An 11,440-nucleotide genomic window follows, 5' to 3' on the forward strand; every position below is an offset into this window, starting at 1 on the left:
ACTCACCAGATGAGGCAGTACCCCGTAGTGTTGATTATTTGTCTCGTCAAGAGTTGGTTGAGTTGCAGGTTGCTGACCCTGAGTTGAAAGGTCTAGCTAACTCTGCTTGCAGTGAGAAAGAGTCAGCTGGTGCTTCTACTTGTTATGATATAAAGTCAGGAGTACTTATGAGAAAGTGGAAACCCCCAACAGCATCAGCCGACTGTGAATGGGAGGTTGTACATCACGTTGTCATTCCTCGTGTTTGTAGGCAGGATATCATTAGAGTGGCTCATGATTCCAGTTTGGCAGGACACCATGGAGTGAGGAAGACTGTGGCACGCATTTTGAAACACTTCTACTGGCCAGGTATCTTCAGAGATGTTTCCTGGTATTGTAAGTCTTGTCACACCTGTCAAGTTGTGGGGAAGTGTAATCAGACAGAAAAAGGTTGCACCTCTAGTTCCCTTTCCTCCTTTTGAGACGCCATTCACCCGTGTGTTGGTGGATATTGTGGGCCCTCTTCCTAAGATTTCTTCAGGATTTTCTTATGTGTTGACCCTGATTGATATGGCTACTCGTTATCCTGAAGCCATTCCACTTAGAAATATCTCAGCAAAGAACGTGGTTAAGGAAATGCTAGGGTTCTTCACAAAGTTTGGTCTGCCCAAGAAGGTACAGTCAGACCGGGAAAGTAATTTCATGTCAAATGTTTTCAAGCAGTCTCTGAAAGAGTTGAGCATCACCCAGATCACGTCCTCAGCTTACCATCCCCAGACCCAAGGAGCGTTGGAGAGATATCATCAAACACTCAAATCGATGCTCAAGAAATACTATTTGGAACATCAGAAAGACTGGGATAAAGGTCTTCCATTCGTTGTATTTGCCGCAAGAGAATCTCCAAATGAATCACTGGGCTTCTTACCTTTTGAACTACTGTTTGGCCATGAAGTAAGAGGACCCCTTAAGCTACTCAAGGAATGCTGGCTGTCAGAGGAAGATGATGTCAACCTGCTGGAGTATGTGATGAAGTTCAAAGAACGGCTGTCCACTGCTTTACAGCTGGTGAGAGAGAATTTAGGAGCTGCTCAGGAGAAGATGAAGACTTGGTATGATAAGAAGTCCAGGTTACGCCACTTTCAGCCAGGAGATCAGGTTTTGATTCTGCTACCGGTGCATGGGCAACCTCTTCAAGCCAAGTTTAGTGGTCCTTATTTCGTGGAGAAGAAACTCAGTGATGTCAACTATGTCATCGCCACACCAGATCGTAGAAAGAACAAGCAACTTTGTCATATCAACATGATAAAGTTATATCACAGGCGGGATGAAAATAACCCAGTCTGCACTGTAGCTGTTCCACCCGAGTCTGCAAGTGAAGTTCTCCCATGCAGCATGAGCCTGAGTGATAGTTTTGGGAAGAATCCTGATATCATGAATGATCTCCAGACTAAGCTTTCTCATCTAGCTCCCGAGGAAAGGCAGGAGTTTTTGGCATTACTGCAGGAGTACCCGCAAGTGTTCCGTGCCACTCCAGGAAGAACCACTGTGTTGATGCATGATGTCGATGTTGGAGACGCAACGCCAATTAAACTGCCTCCTTACCGTGCGAACCCAGTGAAAGTTCCTCTCATCTAGATGGAGCTTGGCTACCTGTTGGACCACAAGATGATTGAGCCCTGTCAGAGCGAGTGGAGTTCTCCTGTCACTCTAGTCCCTAAGCCAGGTGGGTCACAGTGGCTTTGCATCGACTACAGACGTGTTAATCAGATAACCAAAACAGACACTTACCCTCTCCCTCGCGTGGAAGATTGCATAGACAAGATCGGAAAGGCTAGGTACATAAGTAAGTTTGATTTGTTAAAGGGATACTGGCAAGTACCTATGACTGAACGTGCTAGGGAGATCTCATGTTTTGTACACTAGGAAAGACTTTTGCATGTTCTGTAATGCCATATGGTATGAAGAATGCACCAGCCACATTTCAGAAGCTCATGAATGTTGTAACAGAGGGTTTGGCAGGGTGTGTTGTTTATATTGATGATGTATTAATCTTCAGTGACAACTGGAAAGATCACCTATGCCATGTCAGTAAATTTCTTGAGTGTTTGGTTCATGCTAATCTTGTAGCTAATTTATCAAAGTGTGGGTTTGGTCAAGCTAAAGTTCAGTACCTTGGGTACGTAATTGGTGATGGACATGTTCCACCACCAGGAGCTAAAGTTCAGGTTATAAGTGATCTTCCCCGACCTAAAAGTAGGAAAGAGCTACAAAGATTTTTGGGAATGATAGGTTATTACAGGAGATTTGTTCTTAACTTTTCAATTCTTGTATCACCACTTACAGACCTACTGAAAAAGGGAGTTATATTTGTCTGGACCGATAACTGTGAATCCTCTTTCAGCAAACTTAAAGCTATTCTATTAAGTCAGCCAGTGCTCACTACTCCAAATTTTGCTAAGCCTTTTAAGATGGCTTTTGACGCAAGTGATACAGGAGCTGGGGCTGTTTTGCTGCAAGAGGATGATCAGGGTATTGAACACCCTGTATCTTATTACAGTAAGAAGTTCACTCCACCTCAAAAGAATTACTCAACTATTGAGAAAGAGCTTTTAGCCTTGATTTTGGGTTTACAGCATTTTTCATTTTATTTGTGTTCTGGTTTTGACTCCATAGTCATTTATACCGATCATAACCCACTGAAATTCCTTAGTAAGTTTAAAGATACAAATCAGAGATTGACAAGATAGAGTCTACTTCTTCAGGAGTATTCATTAGACATACAACATGTCAAGGGGAAAGAAAATGTTATTGCAGATTGCTTATCTAGACTTTAGACAGATTGTTTTAGAGTAATAAGAAATTTCCTTTTTTTTTTTTGTGGGGAGGTGTTACATAGCCTATGATTTCATCATCCTTTGTATAATTCTAACGTACAGTATGCTGCATGTTTGATCACGATTCGCCTCGTGGCTTCCATAATGACCAAGCTTCCGTGTTCTACCTCACTCTCCCCTTCTCCTCCCTTATAGTAGAGTAAGTCATTCTTTCTGTTGTTCAGAGCAGGAGTGTCAACTCTTTGTCCCCTATGGCTTCATTTGCGCGTCCTTCTTACAAGTTGTATCAAGCTCTGCCGGCCCCTATATAATGAGCTCAGTCTCTGCATTAATTGCCACTTAGATCTACTCCTCATTTTGTTCACATCTCTGTCCTCCCCTGTACAGTTGTTATTATTTTTATGAGTGCTCAGGAAGTCTCCAACCATCTAACTGCTGTGTAATTTGAGTATAAGTGTTAATACATTTTTTTTCTTGTACTGTATAGCATAAGGTGTTGGTTCGTAGGCCTGGTGAGGTTTTTGTGATTAATGTAAAGTTTTTGCTGTCAGCCAGTAGTAATAATATTTTGTATCTGTAATAATATATCTTGCATTAACTGAGCATTATCCGGTTTTCTCATTTTATCAGGGCTGACTTAGATAAATTTACTCTTGCTAATTTCGTGTTAATAGAGGCTATTGCAGTTAACCATATATTTAACCTGTTTTTTTGCCATTACATTATCCTTATGAGTCCTGAATGTTTAGTTGTTAGTTTGAGCATTAAACTTTAACTTGTAATTTTACCTAACTCTTTTGTTTTGAACCTGGAACTTTGCGGGACAGTAGTGATTTTGGTGTTCTCACTTGAAGTGTTCATTATCTATCTCTGTTCCGTAACAATAGGCATATCTGGACTAAAGCCAATACTATTTCATACTGCATGACGAGTTGGGTCCCCGTCCCACATTCTGGTAACACACTTAAATGTACATTTCAGTGTGGCTGAAACTCGTTACTTTATACTGCATAAATGTACTGTAATATGTGTAAAACAAAACAAAAAAATCCGCGTCTAAGTCCGCAACCGCGGACATGGGGATAAAAATAATCCGCAGTTATGTCCGCGTCCACAAAAATTATTATCTTAACCTCCGCAGTTTTATCCGCAACCGCATTTTATGAGAAATAGATATCCGGCTCCGCCTCCGCCTCCGCGGAGCTCTAAAATTTGGTATCCGATACATCACTATTATATATACGAACTAACAAGGGTACCAGGGCAAAAAAGGCGAACACTCTAATCCTATTTGTTCTAGACCATTCCTTCTTTCTACTCCTAAAAGACCATGTACAATACACTCGACAAGAGTTCCACCTGGACCATCTAGTGGCGGGATATTGCTAACGTGGCAACAGCGCCTGTGTGTGTGTTCGTTTGTACATGCCCGAGAATTTATCGTTTCGAATCGCCAAGCTTCATCCTCTGTGCCGTGTTATATTATTTTGTGGTCATTGTATTATGCTCTGATATTGGCTAATAAATATTGTGTGATTGTTTGGGATAATGAGTTGTGGTGCACTATACTATTTATAAAGTCTGGGTTATAGAAAATAATTCTTCTCTAATGGTGTAGCATGAACCACAATACAGGTTGAGTTGTGATTCAGAAACAGTAAGCAAGTTCACTCACAAGTGGCGCGATGTATGGGGAAGGGGAAAGTATGGGAGTGAGCGCTAACTTGGTAGGTGAAGGGAAGGGGGATGAAGTGAGAGTCACGTCGTTTATTCCAACAGTTAAACATTCTTTGCCAGTACGGGGGCTCGGTAGCACAGTGGTAGCGCGCTGGACTCGTAATCGGGGGATTGCGAGTTCGAGCCTCGCCCGGGCTGCCGTGCCGGGAGTGGTAGCTCGCTCCTGTAACCCTAGCGGGGCTATATAGTCCAATACAGGGCTTAGCTCGGGGGAACTCCATTTCTCCCATTTTTTCTTTGCCAGTACAGTATATTTATTAAGGTGTCAATGATACCGTGTATCCCAAATGATGATAAACCTATTTATTCTTTATTATTCATTATTATAGACAACTGATTACACACATTATATTACGTCAAACAGGATACTCCGTCTCTCGTTAACAGACAACATGCGGCCTGCTTCACCACCTCATCTCTCTCTCTCTCTCTCTCTCTCTCTCTCTCTCTCTCTCTCTCTCTCTCTCTCTCTCTCTCTCTCTCTCTCCTCAGCTGCTTATCAGTAGACACACACACTTTATTATATTCTGCTAATGAGCAATGACAGTGCATATAATATGTTTACCCACGATTTAATACTGTCAAAATACAAGTGCAATACATTACCAACTCACCTTATGGATTACGTTAGCCAATAAACAATACTTATGTGCATACCCTACGTTTCAGTAATAGTCATGGGGTAGCCATACTCACAGTGATGTTTTTGTAAATGTTTTAGGAAATCATGTGTTCAGTGGCACATACCAGTTAGAGGGGAGGTGGCCGCTGAAACCCCCAATCCCGATAGCTACTCTGGGGCGTTATATTGTCACTATAGAGTTCCTCAACCTCCAGTTATGTCAATTATTAAGGTTACCATACTGATGGACAGCCATTTCTTATGAAAAATACAAACAGCCTATTATGAACTCTCAAAATATATTATGGTCCATACTGTGGGAGCGCTGCAGCTCTCTGGCACTAGTCATAGTCCTGGTCTGTTTGTTTCAGTTTTCTAGTCTGACAGTGTGGTGTTAATGAACATGATATTGATATTACGATTCTATATCCCATTGGATCCCAGGGGTGCTGGGCGAGGCATAGCACTGGGTGGGTACCGCCCTCCGCCTATCGGCTCATAGTCGCGAAGCTCATAGGTCCCTACCCGGGGATTCCCTACTTTATAAAGACCTGAAAAATCCCAGTTCTGTCCAATATTCCGGACACTGGGCTCCAATGGGATATGCTTATTTTCCTTAGGAACAACAGAATTCATAATAGGATTTCATTCAGTACACAGAATGTCAAATACAGTATGTCTGTGCGTGAGTGAGTGTGTGTTGGTGTGGGACAATACGTGTGATGAGGGTGGGTGGAGTGTAGTAATTATGTGATGTGGGTGTGTCATAATGGTAATGTGGTTTTGTGCACACGTGCCTAGGGACGTCCACGCCTGATATACGTAATCTATGCCTTTAAGACTTGATGACACACACCTCAGTATTAATTAGGTTCTATTTATAAGTTTGTAGCATATTACATAATTATATATGATTATGTATTCGGGATGGAACCTGAAACATCATATAAAGACAAACACTGAAATATTAGAAAAATGCATTATGAGTGGTATAATACATGAATAACAATAACTGAGGAAGAAATAATACCGTATTATAACATCCATTTAACAAATAACGTTGTAGGTGCAGCGTTTCTTAAGCTTAGCTTATCGGATTTCCTTTGATCACTATATTAGGTTGTACTATAGCTTTGAGTTCAGTAATTATGTTGTATAATAAATGATATCACGATGGCTCACCAAGTGGACGTTCACTTAAAGCTACATCCAACAGATAGCAAGTGCAGTTGCTAGTAGTTTACCAGTAAGCCTATTTGTTACTGATCACACACTGACCAACTTATTCTCCAGCAGTGTTATTAAATCTTTATCACGACTGGGAAACAGCACCTTAAGCATGTCAGCAGATGGCAGGATGTCTAGCGAGTTGCCGAGATGTCTAGAGTTGTCATTGTGCCAGTCAAGAAAGCATCACATTTTAATGGAAAAAAAGAAAGTGCCATTGTAGCTGGAAAGTTGCATTAAGAAGTGCACATGAACGTGCCTATTTCCTGCATAAGTGCCCCCCAATACAAATCATGTCAGTGAGCAAAATATATAAAACAGTGCTGTATCGGCTGTATTCTCAGATAGGCTATATTACTCCAAACAGTATAACAACCTAACAGTGACTTTAATAACTTAGTATAACTTATCTGAGAATATAGCTGATATATCATTGATAACTACCTAACAGTGACTTTAATAACTTAGTATAACTTATCTGAGAATATAGCTGATACATCACTGTATTATATATTTTGCTCATTGACATGATTTGTTTGTAGAGGCACTTATATAGGAATTAAGCACGTTCATGCGCATTTCTTAACGCAACTTTCCAGTTACAATAGCACGCTTTTTTCCATTAAAATATGATACTTTCTTGACTGGCACAATGACAACTCTATACATCTCGTCAACTCGCTAGACATCCTGCCATCTGCTGACATGCCTAAGGTGCTGTTTCCCAGTCGTGATAGATTTAATAACACTGCTGAAGAATACGTTGGTCAGTGTGTGATCAATAACAAATAGGCCTAGTGGTAAACGACTAACTACTGCACTTGCTCTCTGCTGGATGTAGTTTTAATTCAACGTCCACTGGGTGAGCCACCGTAATATCACTTATTATAAAACATAACATATATATTACTGAACTCAGAGCTATAGTATAACTTAATATAATGACCAAAGGAAATCCGACAAGAAAAGCTTAAGAAACGCTGCACCTACAACGTTATTTGTTAAATGGGTGTTATAATACGGTAATATTTCTTCCTGAAATATTGTTATTCATGTATTATGCCACTCATAATGCATTTTTCAAATATTTCAGTGTTTGTCTTTATACGATGTTTCAGGTTCCACCCCTAAAACATAATCATATATAAGTATGTAATATGCTTAGAGACCCTAAATACTACTGAGGTGTGTGTCAGATTACGTATATCAGTCGTGGACGTCCTTAGCCACGTAAACACATGGCCACATTACCATTATGACACCTACCTCACATACTACACTCCCTCCATCCCCACCACACGTATTGTTCCACACCAACACTCACTCACTCACACACACATACTGTATTTGACATTCTGTGTACTGAATGAAATCCTTTTACGAATTCTGATCTTCCAAATGGAAATAAGCATATGGAATGGTAACATCAATATCATTCATTAACACCACACTGTCAGGCTGGCAATATTGAAACAAACGGACAAGGACTATGACTGGTGCGTGAGAGCTGCAACGCTCCCGCAATATGGTCCATAATATATTTTGAGAGTTCATAATAAGTTGTTCGTATTTTTCAAAAGAAATGGCTGTCCATCAATATGTTAACCTTAATAATTGACATAATTGGAGGAACAGGAACCTCTACAGTGACGCTGTAGGGAGCAGCTATTGGGATTGGGGGTTCCAGCGGCCACCTCCCCTCTAACTGGTATCCGCCACTGAACACATGATTACCTAAAACATTTACAAAAACATCACTGTGAGTATGGCTACCCCATGACTATTACTGAAACGTAGGCTATGCACATAGGTGTTGTTTATTGGCTAACAATCCGTAAGGTGAGCTGGTAATGTTTTGCACTTGTATTTTGACGCTGTAGTAAATTGTGGGTAAACATATTACATGCACTGCCATTGCTCATTAATAGAAACTGATAGTGTGTGTGTGTCTACTGATAGGCAGCTGACGAGTTGAGAGAGAGAGTGTGTCGAGGTGGTGGAGTAGGCGGCATGTTGTCCGTTAACGAGAGACGGGGTATCCTACGTTTGGTGTAATATAATGTGTGTAATCAGTTGTCTATAATAATGAATAATAAAAAGAAATAGGTTTATGATTATTTAGGATACAGGATATCATTGACACCTTAATAAATATACTGTACTGGCAAAGAATGTTTAACGTGACTCCCACTTCATCCCCCTTCCCTTCACCTGCCAAGCTAGCGCTGAGCTCACTCCCATACTTTCCCCTTTTCCCTACATTGCCATTTGTGGGTGAACTTGCTTACTGTTTCTGAACAACAACTCAACCTGTATTGTGGTTCACGCTACACTATAAGAAGAATTATTTTATATAACTCAGACTTCATAAATAGCATAGTGCACCACAACTCATTATCCCAAACAATCACACAATATTTATTAGCCAATATCAGAGCATAATACAATGACTACGTAATAATATAACACGGCACAGAGGATGAAGCTTGGCGATTCGAAACGATAAATTCTCGGGCATATACACACGAACACACACACAGGCGCTGTTGCCACGTTAGCAATATCCCGCCACTAGGTGGTCCAGGTGGAGCTCTTGTCGAGTGTACAGTTGGAGAAATTTCCGCGCGGGACACCGCGTAGAAGGCAGTAGGAGTGACAAATAATTTGACCTGGTAACAGTGTTGGGGGTAAAGGAGGGGTGGGACGTGCGGGGTAGGTGAGGGGTTGGGGGGTAGTAGGGGGTAGCTGTGTGAGGAGTGGGGTGGGATGTGAGGGATGGGGGGTAGTGGGAGTAGTTGTGTGTTGGGAGGTATGGGGATGGGGATAGCGGAGTGTTAGGGAGAGGCTTAGTAGCCATTTAATGCCGTCATATAATTTGCTTTGATTTTAAATGAATGTGTTTTTATGACAGGGGAACACACGAAGCAGCAACAAGCTGTAAACTGATGGTTCATGACATTATGAAAAATGGTCAGTTCAGTGATCATGCAAGGCTGATATAAACACATAGACATCACCATCACGTAACTGCTCTCTTCGGTATCTATAACATCCCTATTGTAACACAGACTAATATCAAACGTTTACCTCAGATAAGTATTAAAGAAGTTGCTTATACATTCTTAATTGTAACGTAGATATGTAGTGTATGGAAAATCAAGTATATATAATATCCCATTTCTTCGTTGTTTCAGTCAACCATTAGTATTTTTTACCCCAAATGGGATTGATGTATGTCAGATTTGAAGACAAATGCATGTGTGTTAGCTGTCAATGTGAATTTGATATGTTTCCTAAATCGTAAGCACATGCTGGCTGCTTGTCACAAACTAATTTAAGCATAAACCAGACCTAGACCTTTTCAGGTCAATCAATAGCGTCTGCGTGTGTGTATGTATGTGTGTGTGTGTGTGTGTGTGTGTGTGTGTGTGTGTGTATGTAATTCACCGGGTCGGTCAGGATCACTTGATGGTCGTGATCGTCAGCTTTTTACCCTCTCGGAAGGGAGCTGAGAGCTCATATAGTCCGATCTAAGGGCAATGCTGTGACCTTCACACACGCACACACCCGTCCCCTTGCTCAAGGGGGACAGTAACCACCCACTTCGTCAGAAACTTTTCGCAACCTGAGCGAGGCGCGAACTCCCGTCCACCAGTTGGCAGGCGAGAACGTTACCACTGCACCAGCGAGCGGTGTGTGTGTGTGTGTGTGTGTGTGTGTGTGTGTGTGTGTGTGTGTGTGTGTGTGTGTGTGTGTGTGTGTGTGTGTGTGTGTGTGTGTGTGTGTGTGTGTGTGTGTGTGTGTGTGTGTGTGTGTGTTGCAGTGTATAATACTGGGTCTCTTGCTGTCTAACTCTCTCACTTTATCTCACAGAGACTCATAAGTAGGCTTAGGATATTCGTGCATTTGCATATGTGCATATGCAAATGCATACTCGAGCCATTTATGACCGTACGTGCATATTTCTACTTTATTTAAATTTATATTTCATATTCTTTTAAATTTCCTGGGTATCATAACTTCTTCAACCTGTAATAATATTTAATGGTAGGGAAGGCTGTGACTTGATGGTCAGTAGACAGCAGCTGCATGAGATGGATTCGTGTATCACCACTTGACTCACCGGAGTCTGAGACGCACTCATGGCCTTGACTAATATTATATATATATATATATATATATATATATATATATATATATATATATATATATATATATATATATATATATATATATATATATATATATATATATATATATATATATATATATATGCATGTTTAATACTCGTATAATCAGAAACGTATGCACATAAGCATAAAGGTATGTAGGCCTATTAAGTTATGAGGGATTGGTCCTAAGAAAGTGTTGACTGAAGTATGCTTAAACTTATAGGCTGGTATGAAGGCCAGGCTCATCCATCCGTAAGCAGGGTAAGTGCCTATACGACTATGAAAGGATAACAAATTATGCATTCTGTCTAAAGGATGTATTTTCGTTATTCTCCTAGCGTTCGGTCTTAAGATAACAGTAGTTGACTTATACATATATAAAATGGACTATTACAGGATGTTAGATTCGGTAATCAATACGAGTTGCAATGAAAGTTACAGTATCTTTGTTAAGCAACTTACATGAGAAGCAGCTGATATCAGTTCTAAATATTGGTAAATTCTCGGTCAACAACAGAAAGCCATCCGATGAGGGGACGGAATGACGGAGGCGAAGGATAAGGTTACGTATTGGCGATACCTGTTTGCTTAGGTATTGCACTTATTTCGTGAAATATTGAACCATCATAAGCAGCCTGATGCCATTACCTTTTGTTATTAATAGAAAAATCGTATTGGAATGATTATCTATGCAGAGTTTGTTTACACAATTAATGGCTACTTAACCTCTCCCTGATACTCACCTACCCCCACCACCACCCCTCCTCTCCCCGATCACTCACCTTCCCCGCAACTCCCACCCCCTACTGCACTCCCAGCACTGTTACCAGATCATTTCTGTCTGTCGCTGCCGCTGCCATCTACACAGT

At 40.9% G+C, this 11,440-nt stretch overlaps 1 non-coding gene across 1 annotated transcript; it reads left to right on the forward strand.

Annotated features, from left to right (window-relative positions):
* Positions 1-4,616: 4,616 nt before the first annotated feature.
* On the forward strand, positions 4,617-4,688 carry TRNAT-CGU (transfer RNA threonine (anticodon CGU)). Its single transcript has one exon. It is a non-coding gene; the product is annotated as a tRNA-Thr (tRNA).
* The last annotated feature ends 6,752 nt before the right edge of the window (positions 4,689-11,440 follow it).

This window comes from Coenobita brevimanus, chromosome 90 (genome assembly GCF_032717465.1).
Source record: "Coenobita brevimanus isolate Jiangsu-jjx chromosome 90, ASM3271746v2, whole genome shotgun sequence".
Lineage (NCBI taxonomy): Eukaryota > Metazoa > Arthropoda > Malacostraca > Decapoda > Coenobitidae > Coenobita > Coenobita brevimanus.